The sequence below is a fragment of the Terrapene carolina genome, unplaced genomic scaffold (assembly GCF_002925995.2).
Source record: "Terrapene carolina triunguis isolate 2854851 unplaced genomic scaffold, T_m_triunguis-2.0 Scaffold35098, whole genome shotgun sequence".
Taxonomy (NCBI): Eukaryota; Metazoa; Chordata; order Testudines; family Emydidae; genus Terrapene; species Terrapene triunguis.
The window spans coordinates 12,834,820-12,847,897 of NW_020699449.1; positions in this window are offsets into that span (position 1 = coordinate 12,834,820).

Below are 13,078 nucleotides of genomic sequence, written 5' to 3' on the forward strand. Positions count from 1 at the left end.
TGGTGTAGATCCATGTTGAGTTCTTTTGATCCTGTGGTTAGCAGCTTCAGCCACTAAAGAATTCAGTTGTGGATGGTGCGATGGAACATTTGCCCCACCCTGGCAGAAAAGGGGTTAAAAGCAGCCCTAGAGTGGCTGCGCAGGAGGCAGCCAATCACAGAAGGGCTTAAAGGAGCAGCCAAGCAGGGCTGGGCTGGTCCATATAAGAAGGGCTGCAGAACAGAGCAGTGGCGGTCACTCCCTGGAGCTTGAGTAGGGAGAAGGACAGGCTGTCTTGCAGGTGGAGGGCAGCAAGCACCCTGGACAGAGCAGTGCTGCAGTCAGAGACCCAGAGAGCTAAAGGCAGCTCCTGGCAGGATGCAGAGAACTGTAGACGAGGCCCTGATGCAAGGGCAAAGAGGGTGCTGGAGCTATGTGGGAAGTGGCTAGACAGTGGAGTGCAGGTCCCCCCGGAAAGGGGGAAAACAGAGTGTGGCACAGTCTGAGGACAGTGTCACTGAAGAGGATGCCGCGGTCCTGAGAGTGACGTGGGTCCAGGAACAGAGATGACAGCGGGCGAGACACCACCAGAAGAGGGCACAGTGCTAATACCCCGGACAGACAGCAGGAGGCGCCGCAGTGATGCATCACGCCCCATCACAGATGGGAAAACAGGAAGTCCATTCCTTTGGCTGTCACATAATATTTTCGGTCTGCTCTTTGGATGTTGGGGGGACGGTTGCTGGGGTCTGCATACTGTTTCCACCAGGTCTAGAATAGCATCGTTTATGGGTACGGCTATTTTCGAGGAAGAAGATGGTTGCAAGATTTCTAACAGTTTATGTTGATTTTCTTGTACTTCTGCAAGTGGGATATCCTGGCTCATCGCTATGCATTTGAATAACTCCTGGAATTGTTTAAAGTCATCAGCCAGGGTAGGTGGAGGTGGCATGACAGATTCATCAGGAGAAGAAGAAGAATTATGTTCATGGAATACTTCCTCATGAGCGGGTTCTTCCTCTGGTTCCTCGACTTTCTCCTCCATGACTACTGATGTCGTTGGAACCAGAGATACAGGAGGGGACCTGAGTCCTCCTCTAGGCAGTGAGGAGGTTCGAGTATAATGGGCTTTGTATGCTGCCCTTGGGTCCCATGGTGGCCACTACATGGGGAATGTCATGGGGGGAGCCATCCATGGGGTCCGTACCATGGATAGTGAGGCTGTGTCTGATGGGTTTTGGGTCGCAGTGTCCCTCCATTAGATTTTCGTTGAGGTGTGGGAGAGCCTTGTGGTGAAAACCTCTTGGTCCTCATCATCACTATCACTGTACATTGACGGTGCCATTGGCGATGTTGGTTGTGTGAGGACTGGTGAGCGATCGGTGCTGAGGAGAGGTGATTGCGGCACTGACGCAATGGCGATGTCTTTTGGGTTAGGAATGATTGCGGTTCTGGTGTATGCGGTGCCGCTGTTTTAGCAGTAGTAGCAAGCGCGTGTCTAGGCATCTTCTCTCCGCCTTCGTCGGGGCCAGCGGGCCCATTGCGGTACCGTCTATCAGTGCCAGGTGAGGCAGCGGCACCGAGCCAAGTGGCAGCCCTGAGATAACAGTCCATGCCAGTGGTGGTTGCATCGTCAGCACCATCTCAGACGTGGATTCTGGGACTGTTGGTGCCGAGGAGGAGATGGTGCATGGTTCCTGTGTCGCCTCATTATTCATATGTACGGTGCGACCAGTGCTGGAGGTGTCATAGGTACTGACTCTTGGGGTCTTTGGCACTGATGGTAATGACCTCACAGGGGACCATTTTTTTCTGTGAGGTTCCCTTTGCAGAGAGGTTGAAGCGCAGTACCTCTTTTCTTGAGAGGGTGGAGCTGTGCTCCGGGTCAGTTCGGACCTAGTTGGAGTGCACTTAGGAGAAGGTTTCAGGGTGTCCTTCTCTGATCCAGGTTGGAGCAATTTTTCCATTCCTCAATCATTTTGAGGTGGAAATCCCGGTCACACTGGGCTCTTTCCTTCAAGTTGCTACAGTGGACGCACTTGGATGGTATGTGTGTCTCTCCACGGCATCTCACACAGAGAGAGTACCCACCAGAGTGCGGCATAGCTTATTTGCAGGAGCCACATTTTTTTAACCAGGGGAGCCTGGCATGGTCAAAGTAAAGTCTTTGGTGGATCAAGACCCTTTTGCAGTTCGTGCTCCACAGGGAGCAGGGAACCGGGGAACAAAGAAAACACTAAGAATTTTTTGTTTAACACTAATAACTAACTACTTATCTAAGGAAAATTAAACTGAAGCTAACAATTAACTATTTTGTTATCTCTAGGGGAAGAAGCTGGCACACTACCCCAAGCTCCGTCTTCAGTCGAGGACAGTCGAGAAGGAACTGAGGGGGTCAGTCCATGTGCGCGCTGAACGAGACCACAACGGCGCCGCAAGACAGCTACTGCGCATGTATGGCCCGACCAGGCACTGCTACCAAAAATCTCTGATCAACGGCACCGGGACACACTGTCACCTGAATTGTATTACCCACAGGGACAGCACTCAAAGAAGAACTTCAAATATAGGCCCAGGTATACAAAACAGCTCAGCTCCCACAACTGAAGCCTGATTTTCATGATAGCTTATCCAGCTCCCACGTAGGGTATGTCTACACTGCAATTGGAGGTGGGGTGGCAGTTCAAAGGGGCATATTGACACTCTCTTCAATCTAGGCTTCAGTGCAGGCTGTACAAGCCTACCTGGAACCCTGGAAATACACACATGTTCCTAGCCCATGCCAGGGTCCATGCTTCTGAGCCTTCACTTTTATTTGTAGCTGCACTCAGCAGATTAAAGCTAGCCTTGGTATGCCCACATGAGCTACAAATCACACTTCTGATTGCAATATAGGGTTTAAGATTTAGGGCAGGATTTTTGCAAGCACTGAGCATTGGTCTAACTCTGTTTCCACTGAAGGCAATGGTAAAGCTCCTCTAGATTTCAGTGGGAACTGAACAGTTAGCCCAACCCTGAGTGTTTTGAAGATAACACCCTTTGTGAGATTTAGAGATTCATTTTAATCAATTTTCTCCAAGTGCAAAAGGTCATTTCTATACAAACCAATCATTTTTAATAATATTGCTAAGTGTTCTTGTACCAGCAAAACCCATTTGTACCAGCGATAGCTGGGAATTTGGGTATATAAGAATTTCAGGACTGGGCCCTGTGAATGTGTGCCTTTTTATTAAAGAAAAAAAGATAATGTTGCCCCACAGCGACCCAGGCAACTAGATCCAGCTTGGAACCCTGTGGGTGTTTCAGTTGAGAGCAGAAGTTGGTGCTAGTCAGGTATTTCTTTGACACAATTTTGTTACACACAAAACATACAGAGTCCTGTGTCTCTGAATGCAGAAGGAATCAAATAGGAGGAAACTGCTTACTTTGCTCACAGCAACAAGAACACTCTTTTCAGCCTGCACCCCCTACCAATAAAAACCCAACTACTTCTCCCCAGATTTGGGGGATATGCTTTTAGCTGCTCCTTCAGGCTCTCTCACTCTGTTTTCCTCTGATGTCAGTGTACACACACAAACCCCTTTTGTCTGAGGTGAGGCTTTGCTTACACTTATGCTATTAACTGAAGGGTGAGTTCACACCTACCGAGCTAACTGGAGTTTTAGCTCAACATAGAACAAGGTTTCAACACTTCTCCCAACACTTGGCTGTGCCTATTGTTGTCCAAACCCAAACACTGTCCAACAGAAAACAAAGTTTGGGGTTTGGTATACAGAGACCTCAACATGCTTAGTACCATGGCAAACACCATTACAATCTTTTTAACCTTTTAGTAGAGATACAGAAAAGAAGGAAGAGTTAAAACATCTGAAATGTAAAGGATTAAATGGTGGTATTGATTATCATAGCAGTGGAGACGTTTGCAGGCTTTGCATCTGCTGTTATGGCAGGGACTGGAGCATCTTTGAGTTTGTGTCTTCGTCAAGTATGGGTTATAATTGTACTAGGATGGCTCCGCAATATGCCAACCTCTTCATGGGCCAGGTCTGTTTACTTCTGTATTATCTTGACATGTGCAACATAGAAATATCTGTTTATTATTATTTGTATTGTGGTATTCCCTAAAAGCCCCCGTCATAGACCAGAATGCCTCTGTGTTAGATGCTATACAAGCAGAAAACTAAAAGACAGTCTCCTACCCCAAATAACTTACAATCTAAGTACCAAAGTAAAATCTAAGTACTTATCTACCTCCACTCTTAGGAGTACTGTAAGGATTAAATAACTCTGGTCTACAATTTTTGAGAAGTCGTCTGCTTCAGAGATAAAATGTGCTATTTATTATGTATTTTGATGTGCTGAATTCAAATATGACAATTAAAACAACTGATTGGCTACTGTTTCTAAGATATTTAAGTTTTTACATTTTATGTCTATGTATATTGTGTAGATAGTAGAGTTTTAATCATAAGTTGTAAACCTAGGTCTTTTCATGTGTTTATGGTTGCTTTACATGATAATATTTCACCTGTCCTGTTTATGTAACACTTTAAAATCAGCAAAAGGGCTATATAAATAAAATTTATTATGAAACAAAAGGCAAAAGACTATTCTGTACATAGTTTAGTCCTATTCAGTGTCTCCTCAGCGCTTCTTGGCTTGTCTCTTGTATTCATTAAATGGAGCATCTCTTGTCACTGTCCAGCAATAGTCTGCAAGTATTGATGGGCTCCATTTGCCCTGATAGCATTTCTCCATTGTTGCAATGTCCTGGTGAAATCGCTCGCCGTGCTCGTCGCTCACTGCTCCGCAGTTCGGTGGAAAAAAATCTAGGTGAGAGTGCAAAAAATGTATTTTTAGTGACATGTTGCAACCAAGGCTTTTGTATGCCTTGAGGAGGTTTTCCACCAACAACCTGTAGTTGTCTGCCTTGTTGTTTCCGAGAAAATTTATTGCCACTAACTGGAAGGCTTTCCATGCCGTCTTTTCCTTGCCACACAATGCATGGTCAAATGCATCATCTCGAAGAAGTTCACGAATCTGAGGACCAACAAAGACACCTTCCTTTATCTTAGCTTCACTTAACCTTGGAAATTTTCCACGGAGGTACTTGAAAGCTGCTTGTGTTTTGTCAATGGCCTTGACAAAGTTCTGCATCAGACCCAGCTTGATGTGTAAGAGTGGTAACAAAATCTTCCTTGATTCAACAAGTGGTGGATGCTGAACACTTTTCCTCCCAGGCTCCAATGACTGTCGGAGTGGCCAATCTTTCTTGATGTAGTGGGAATCTCTTGCACGACTATCCCATTCACAGAGAAAACAGCAGTACTTTGTGTATCCAGTTTGCAGACCAAGCAAGAGAGCAACAACCTTCAAATCGCCACAAAGCTGCCACTGATGTTGGTCATAGTTTATGCACCTCAAAAGTTGTTTCATGTTGTCATAGGTTTCCTTCATATGGACTGCATAACCAACTGGAATTGATGGCAAAACATTGCCATTATGCAGTAAAACAGCTTTAAGGCTCGTCTTTGATGAATCAATGAACAGTCTCCACTCATCTGGATCGTGAACGATGTTGAGGGCTGCCATCACACCATCGATGTTGTTGCAGGCTACAAGGTCACTTTCCATGAAGAAGAATGGGACAAGATCCTTTTGACGGTCACGGAACATGGAAACCCTAACATCACCTGCCAGGAGATTCCACTGCTGTAGTCTGGAGCCCAACAGCTCTGCCTTACTCTTGGGTAGTTCCAAATCCCTGACAAGGTCATTCAGTTCACCTTGTGTTATGAGGTGTGGTTCAGAGGAGGAGGATGGGAGAAAATGTGGGTCCTGTGACATTGATGGTTCAGGACCAGAAGTTTCATCCTCTTCCTCGTCTGACTCAAGTGAGAATGATTCTGGTGCATCAGGAACCGGCAGTCCTTCTCCGTGGGGTACTGGGCGTATAGCTGATGGAATGTTTGGATAATGCACAGTCCACTTTTTCTTCTTTGACACACCTTTCCCAACTGTAGGCACCATGCAGAAGTAACAATTGCTGGTATGATCTGTTGGCTCTCTCCAAATCATTGGCACTGCAAAAGGCATAATTTCCTTTTCCTGTTCAACCACTGGCGAAGATTTGTTGCACAAGTGTTGCAGCATATGTGTGGGGCCCACCTCTTGTCCTGATCTCCAATTTTGCAGCCAAAATAAAGGTGATAGGCTTTCTTAACCATAGTGGTTATACTGCACTTTTGTGATGCAACGGTCACTTCACCACAAACATAGCAGAAGTTATCTGCACTGTTCACACAAGTACGAGGCATCTCTGCTCACTTTGGCTAAACAGAAATGTGTCCCTTTGCAAAATCAAACACTGACAAATAAGAGAGCATGACACTGTATGATTTCTAGAGCTGATATAGGGCAATTTGTTCAGCAGAGTGATGTAAGCATCATTATGATTGCATCATCCATGACTTCTAGGAATAACATGATGCAATTCATATCATGTATGACGCAATACCAGCTTCAGATTGCATCATTCATTGTTTTGCCTAAAAAGCAAGTACTGTCCAAACCCAGTCATAGATTTATTCATAGATCCAGTCAAAGATGTATTTTAGTCATTTCTGGTTTAAATTGAGATCCCTTCCCTTTATAACTCACTTATCCTCCGCCATTCCCAAGTCAAGGGTCGTATATACTGACCCAATAGCATATCTTGAAAACTAGAGCCAATCAACAATTTTAAGCATCATTTTCGTTCTCAGTGACCCAGAATTAGTAAAGTTTGACTACATTTATTTCAGAAGCATTTTGGCTGTAGAGCATTGTAATTAGATGATCATACAGGGCTTTTAAAATTAAGTGTCAAGTATTGTACAGTGCCTAGCAACACGAGGCTTACGACTGGGACTCTTATACACTACCCCAGTGCAAATAAGTATTTATTATTAATTATTATTATTAATGAAATGTGATCTTACCAAAGGTTTAGTTTTGTAAATAAACTGATGATATTTGACTGTGATCAGAATTTACACGCTGAACATTTTATCACTTCAATTTGTATGTTGTCTAAAAAGGATTTTGAAGAGCGCTCTTTGCTGGTTGTGGTGACGACACAGGAAAGGAAATAGAGCACCAGGTTTGTGGTAGCTAGAGAGCATCACAAGCTTCAAGCCAAAGAGCCTCCAGGAAAACTTTTCCTGGGGTTTTTATTTCTCTCCTTATTTTGTTTACAACACTTCTTAGTGGTTACATTCTTGCGCATAGAAAAGGCATGCAGTGTACATCAACATAAGATAACAAACCCATCTCTTGTGCACGTGAACACCAGCTGCGAGGGTGATGATCAAATCAGCCAAATAAGTTTCCCAAACACAGACGCTGGGTTGAAGGTTACTCCTGCCTCGTTGCCATGGGAGCAGTTTGCCGCGCCCGTGGGCTGGCGATTCGGGAGCTATGCATTCCTACAGCTAGTTAAAAAGTTGAACTAAAAATAAACAAAGTGTTTGCTTAATTAATCTACAGTAATTGGAAAATATGAAACATTGACAACAGGTGCTTTAAAATAGAAAACGCTCATATTCATAGCTTAAAGTCAATCCCTGAAAGTCACAATATTTTTGATATGGTTGATGGGTTCATACCATATCTAAGAAGCATGAGGAATACAATTCTAAACACTGTAATAAAAGAAATGGTTTTTCCTCTTTGGGTTCATTCTAATATTTGAATTAATTTTGTGCTACTGAATTTTCTATTCTAGTTACTATCATTACATATGGTCACACTACCGCACTGTGATCCTGTGTAACGAATATTATTGCAACAATCATCCAGAAGATCTGATAAGTTAAGCAAGATCATGGCTGGTCAATATTTGGTGGGACACACCCAAAGGAAAACCAATGATGCAGGAAGCCACACTGGTGAGTCAATAGGTGGCACTGTTTCTACAGAGTTGGTACTGAAATAGGGTCCCGGCTATGTTGCTGGAGGTGCTGCCTTCTGAATGACACAGAACTGAGATCTTGGCAATTTATGCCATTAAGGTCCCATTGTCCTTTCTGTATGCATAGAGATGTTAATCCTGGTGTCTTCCCAACATTTCAGTTTGTGTAACTAGAATGAGCCTGCATGAACTTGATAGAATCACATAAATTAGAGATCTATTAGATCATCGAGTCCATCTCCCTGACAATGAAAAAATTGTTCCTTTCTCTACATTTGCTAGGATTTTGTCTGGTCAAGGGTAAATTACACAAATAATGGGAGGTTCCATCACTGTCCTTGGTAGACAATTCCGCACCTGACTAAATCATATCAGTGAGATCTTAAATTTTCCTTTTATTCATGTCATTCCATATCTTCTAGTTACAACCCCTTCTTTGTCCTAAATAATCCCCTTTCACTCTTACTGTTTATATTTGTAACTATCTGTAGACCATTTAGTCTCCAATAGCCATCCCTTCCCTACCAATAGTTAACTTCTTTATTCTTTCTACCTCATTAGGTTCCCCCTAGCTAACCATGTTTACTACTTGGAAGTCCACACAATTTGTTAATATCAGAATTAAACATACTATTATTAAACAGTATTACAAATGCAATTGAACCAAAGTTGCATCAAGAGCAAAATTACCTTTCTGAATAATGTTATGATGTCTCTGCATATGCCTCTCAAAATTGCACTGGCCTTTTTTGCTGTCATATTACAGTGTTGCTCAGATTTCTCTCACAAAACAGGCATGAAGTTGACAGTCTCCGCATTACATTTACCATATTTTTATCTAAAGACATCACCAACAAGTCTTATTCTAACAGGTTAGATTTTAGCTCAACAAATTAAGTTGAATTTGTGCTTTTCCTTTAAACATACCTGAACTGTAAAAACATATAAAAAGACTCCTACTGACCTCAGTGGACTATGAATCAGGCCCCAACTTTCTATTAAGTCTCTGCTATCTGAATAGATAGCTGATATCTGATCTGAAAAAAAAAAAGTTGTTTCTTTACATTTAAGCTATGAAAGCCCATTCTGTGACGTCTACTTTGCTTTATAGACCTATTTTGACCCAACAGACTGAAATCAAGGCTAAACATAAAGGAAATAGTGAGTCTTATGATGCATCATTTAGTGGGAAGCTGGTGTGGGCAGATACTGAGATGTTTCAGAGACTATATATGTCGATTAAATATGCAGTAAAAACATGCAATTTGAATGAGGTCACAAATACTCCAAAGCCCACACTCAGTTTCTTCACATGCCACTTTAGTTGATGCTCTAATGGCATTTTCAAAACAGATTTCACATATTTTTAGAGAGAGATTCTGTTAAAAAAAAATGGGCCTCTACAACACTGAAGGCTCATGAAAGCCCAGAAAGCTGAACAGCTCATGACATTTTTTTAATTGAAGCAGGATGCTAATAAGAAATAGAACGGTTTCACAAGAATAGGTTCTTCTAATAAGAATAGAATAGGCTCATCACCAGTGGCTAGATGATTTATGATCATTTTAATGATTAATTGTAGATGAACTGCACTTCGACTCTGGTTCTATTATATCTGGAGTCCGCTCACACTGCAGGTGTTCCCTCAGGGAGATTATTATGAAAAATGTGTGCAATTACATTTCACTTTAGGATGTAAGAAACAGCTCACCATTGTCATAATACATCAATCCAGAGCTGACGGGGAAGACTGATTATCCTCCGTCTGTTGCTGTCATCTAAACTGTACTATCCTAAAACAAATACATGTAATATGGCTGTATACAGTACATCAGAGCCCCTTATAGGGAACTTGGGTAAAATGAAACACTGCGCCTGATTCTGTTACGCTGCTCCCGCACTTGGAGCAGGATAGCATGGGAGAGGCAAGAGTAGCTTTAAGTCAATTTTGCACTCCCCATACACCGGGTTCATGTAGGAGCTTCTAGCCTGGTTTAATTTAGGATTTTCCCGTGGCTTGTGGAAGCAGAGAACAGCTGTAGTGCAGTACACTCTGGCTATGCTTCTGATATGGGTTTGAGCTCCAGGGCGCCGTTACAACAGCTCTACATCAGTCTGTGTGACCATCTGAGGAAGTGTTTCCGGGCCATTTCCCCACAACCTCCACAAATAAGGCTGACTTACACTGCCACTGTAGAGTAAAAGGGCCCCCATGTAGAGGAATGTCAGAGCCACTTCTTCACAGTTGTTCTGTGAAAGACATTCTGCACTGTGGAGCACAATCTGCTCCTCACATTTCCACAGGAGGGTACCCTGAATGGCTTCATGACAATACCAGATCTACAGCCCCAGACATGTCAACGCCTCCTGAAAGAGGCACCTAGTTGGCTGTGTAATGCTGATTTGGGTGCTTACCATCTCCTTAATATATGGAGATATCCTATCTCATAGAGATGGACGGGACTCTGAAAGGCCATTGAGTCCAGCCCCCTGCCTTCACTAGCAGGACCAAGAACTGATTTTGCCCCAGATCCCTAAGTGGCCCCCCTCAAGGATTGAACTCACAACCCTGGGTTTAGCAGGCCAGTGCTCAAACCACTGAGCTATCCCTCCCCTCCTCGTTCTCAGTAACTCACGGAAGGGTGAGTTTTTCTTCAGAGAGCTGCAGAGCCTGATTTCCTGCAGCCGGGATCATGCTTCCCAGTGCTAAAAATAGCGGTGTAGCATCTCAGGCTAACCATCTGAGGACAAACCCTCCCACACCTGGATACACGCTCAGGGAGCTAGCCCAAGCCACCGCACATGCTACACCCGGCTACACTGCTATTTTTAGTGTGCCAGCTTGAGCGGAGCTAGCATGTATGCCTACTAGAAGTGGGAAGCCCGCTCCCAGCTGTGGTGTAGACGTACCCCTTGTGACCTAGTTCGTGTTTTCTTCAAGAGCTACCAGCCAGGGAGTTTGGATAGAGCCGATCATGCTAAAGACCCAGCAATCAAGAGATTGGGAGTCGGCAAAGAGCCACTCAGCTCCATCTCTCTCAAATCACCCCAAAACATTCTCCAAGTTACTAACTTTGTTCATTTTTATAAGGGAACCCCAATCTCTGCCCCTTATTCTCCCTTCCTCAGACTTTTCTAGGAGCCCTAGCGTGGTGGAGAGCATAAGTAGCAGATTTATTTTAGAGATGTCTGGGTATCAAGGTGCATGTTCCTGGCTCTTGAGCAACTGTGCATCATTTGACCATGGAGCAGGGGTGGATCCTCTACTTCACCCCTCACCTGCCTCAGAGAGCAAAGCTAGTCACATAAATAGGATGCTAGCCTGGAACGTATGAGACATGGTTTCAATTCCCTGCTCTTTCACAGACTTCTTATGTGACCTTGGGCTGGTCACTGAACCTCTATGTTCCCATTCTGTAAAATGGGGATGATAGTACTTCTCTACCTCAGGGGGTGGTGGTAAAGATTGTGAAGTGCTCAGATACTATGGTGATGGGTGACATTCAGCAACTTTGCATGGCCCTTCTTACAACTCCATAAACGGGCATCAGAGTTCCAATGCATGTCATACTTCCTACTTTATAGTTACACTTCTGCAGCCTTCGTTACAGAACATATGGATGATGGAAACAAAGCAGCATGAAAAGCTAAACTTTGATCTTCCCAGCTGAATCAGCCTTTCCCTAAAGAAATCCTGCCATCTTCCTGCTGCCTTCGATGACCTCTCTCACAACATATTAGCCCATATATATACACATATGAAATATATATATATTTCATTTTGTAACCTTTAAAAAGTTAATTAGCTTGACTGATGCAATTAAGATTACATCAAAAGTGTTTTACACTCTCCAGTGCTTTCCTCGGCATTTCCACAAGAAGTCTGGGTCATAATTGGCTTGACTGTTATAATTATCAGGGGAAATGTACGTTTGCAGCATGGGGCTGGGGGCCATCCTTTCCTGCTCCATGAGCGTGTGCTAGAACGACACTACATTCTCTCTAACCGTTTAGTTTGTTAACCTCTATACCCATTAGGTTAGGTACCCCAAGCCATGCTACTGGTAGTATTCCGGCAGAAGTGGAAAGTCTTATATTTCAATAAAGTGCTTTTATTTAACTGTTACATCAACAACTTAAGGAACAAGACTCAATTCAGTGTCTTAGAGAATGCCCAAGGTCATCTTTACATTACTATATATTGACCTCTCTGTTACAGTAGCACCCTAACATTTGTGACAGGCACAGTTTACCCACTTCTTAAAAGAGTTCCTGCCCTGATGATGTTATCATCTAAAGGCTTGTGTACATGGGGGATTCATGGGGAAGTTGGTGCAAAATCGCTAGGGTGTGAATTTAAAGTGCAATAGCCATTTGTTACCAGATTTGCCCATTACTTTGCGGTATGCTCATTTATTAGGGTTACTCTTCTGTACTTCTATCAATGTACTGCTTGTGTCACTTGTGTTCTCATATGGAGCTCTACTTCTCCCTGCTGCAACTTCCCTCCCAATGGAGCTATCCTGCAGGACCTAGGTTCCCCAGGGCTAGGTTCTTCCAGCCCCAGAATCAGACGAACACACATATTAACAGAGTGCGTCTGAGAGGACCGGGATAATCCGCACTCCCAAGATGACCCTTTATATGTCCCTGGACTCAGTAGGCTGGGTCGAGCAGCATTTCCAAGCTGTCACCCTCATAGGCCCTTGGACTCAGCAGGCTGGGTTGAGCAGCACCTCCAAGCTGTCAACCTCATATGCCATGGCACTGCACCGGAATAGACCACGCCTGAGCAGGCTGGGTCGAGCAGCACTTCCAAACTGCCACCTTCATATGCCCCTGAACTCAGCAGGCTGGATTGCAGTAGTAACCCAGTTGATGAGCAAACCCCACAGGATTTTTGGCTACTGCAGGGATCTTTAGCTTATGTATGAGGAGCATTGCTGCGGGAAGAGAGAGAGACAGACAGACACAGACAACCAGCTTATCCATGAAAGCTATTTATTGTCAGGTAATAACCATACAAGGGGATCCAAACAAACAGAACAGTTATAATATTAAATCTAACTTAAATTTGATTATAAAAGTCAGGTTTAGAAAACTATAACGGATCCCACAAGTCAGGGTCAGAAGGCTATCCCTAGAGAG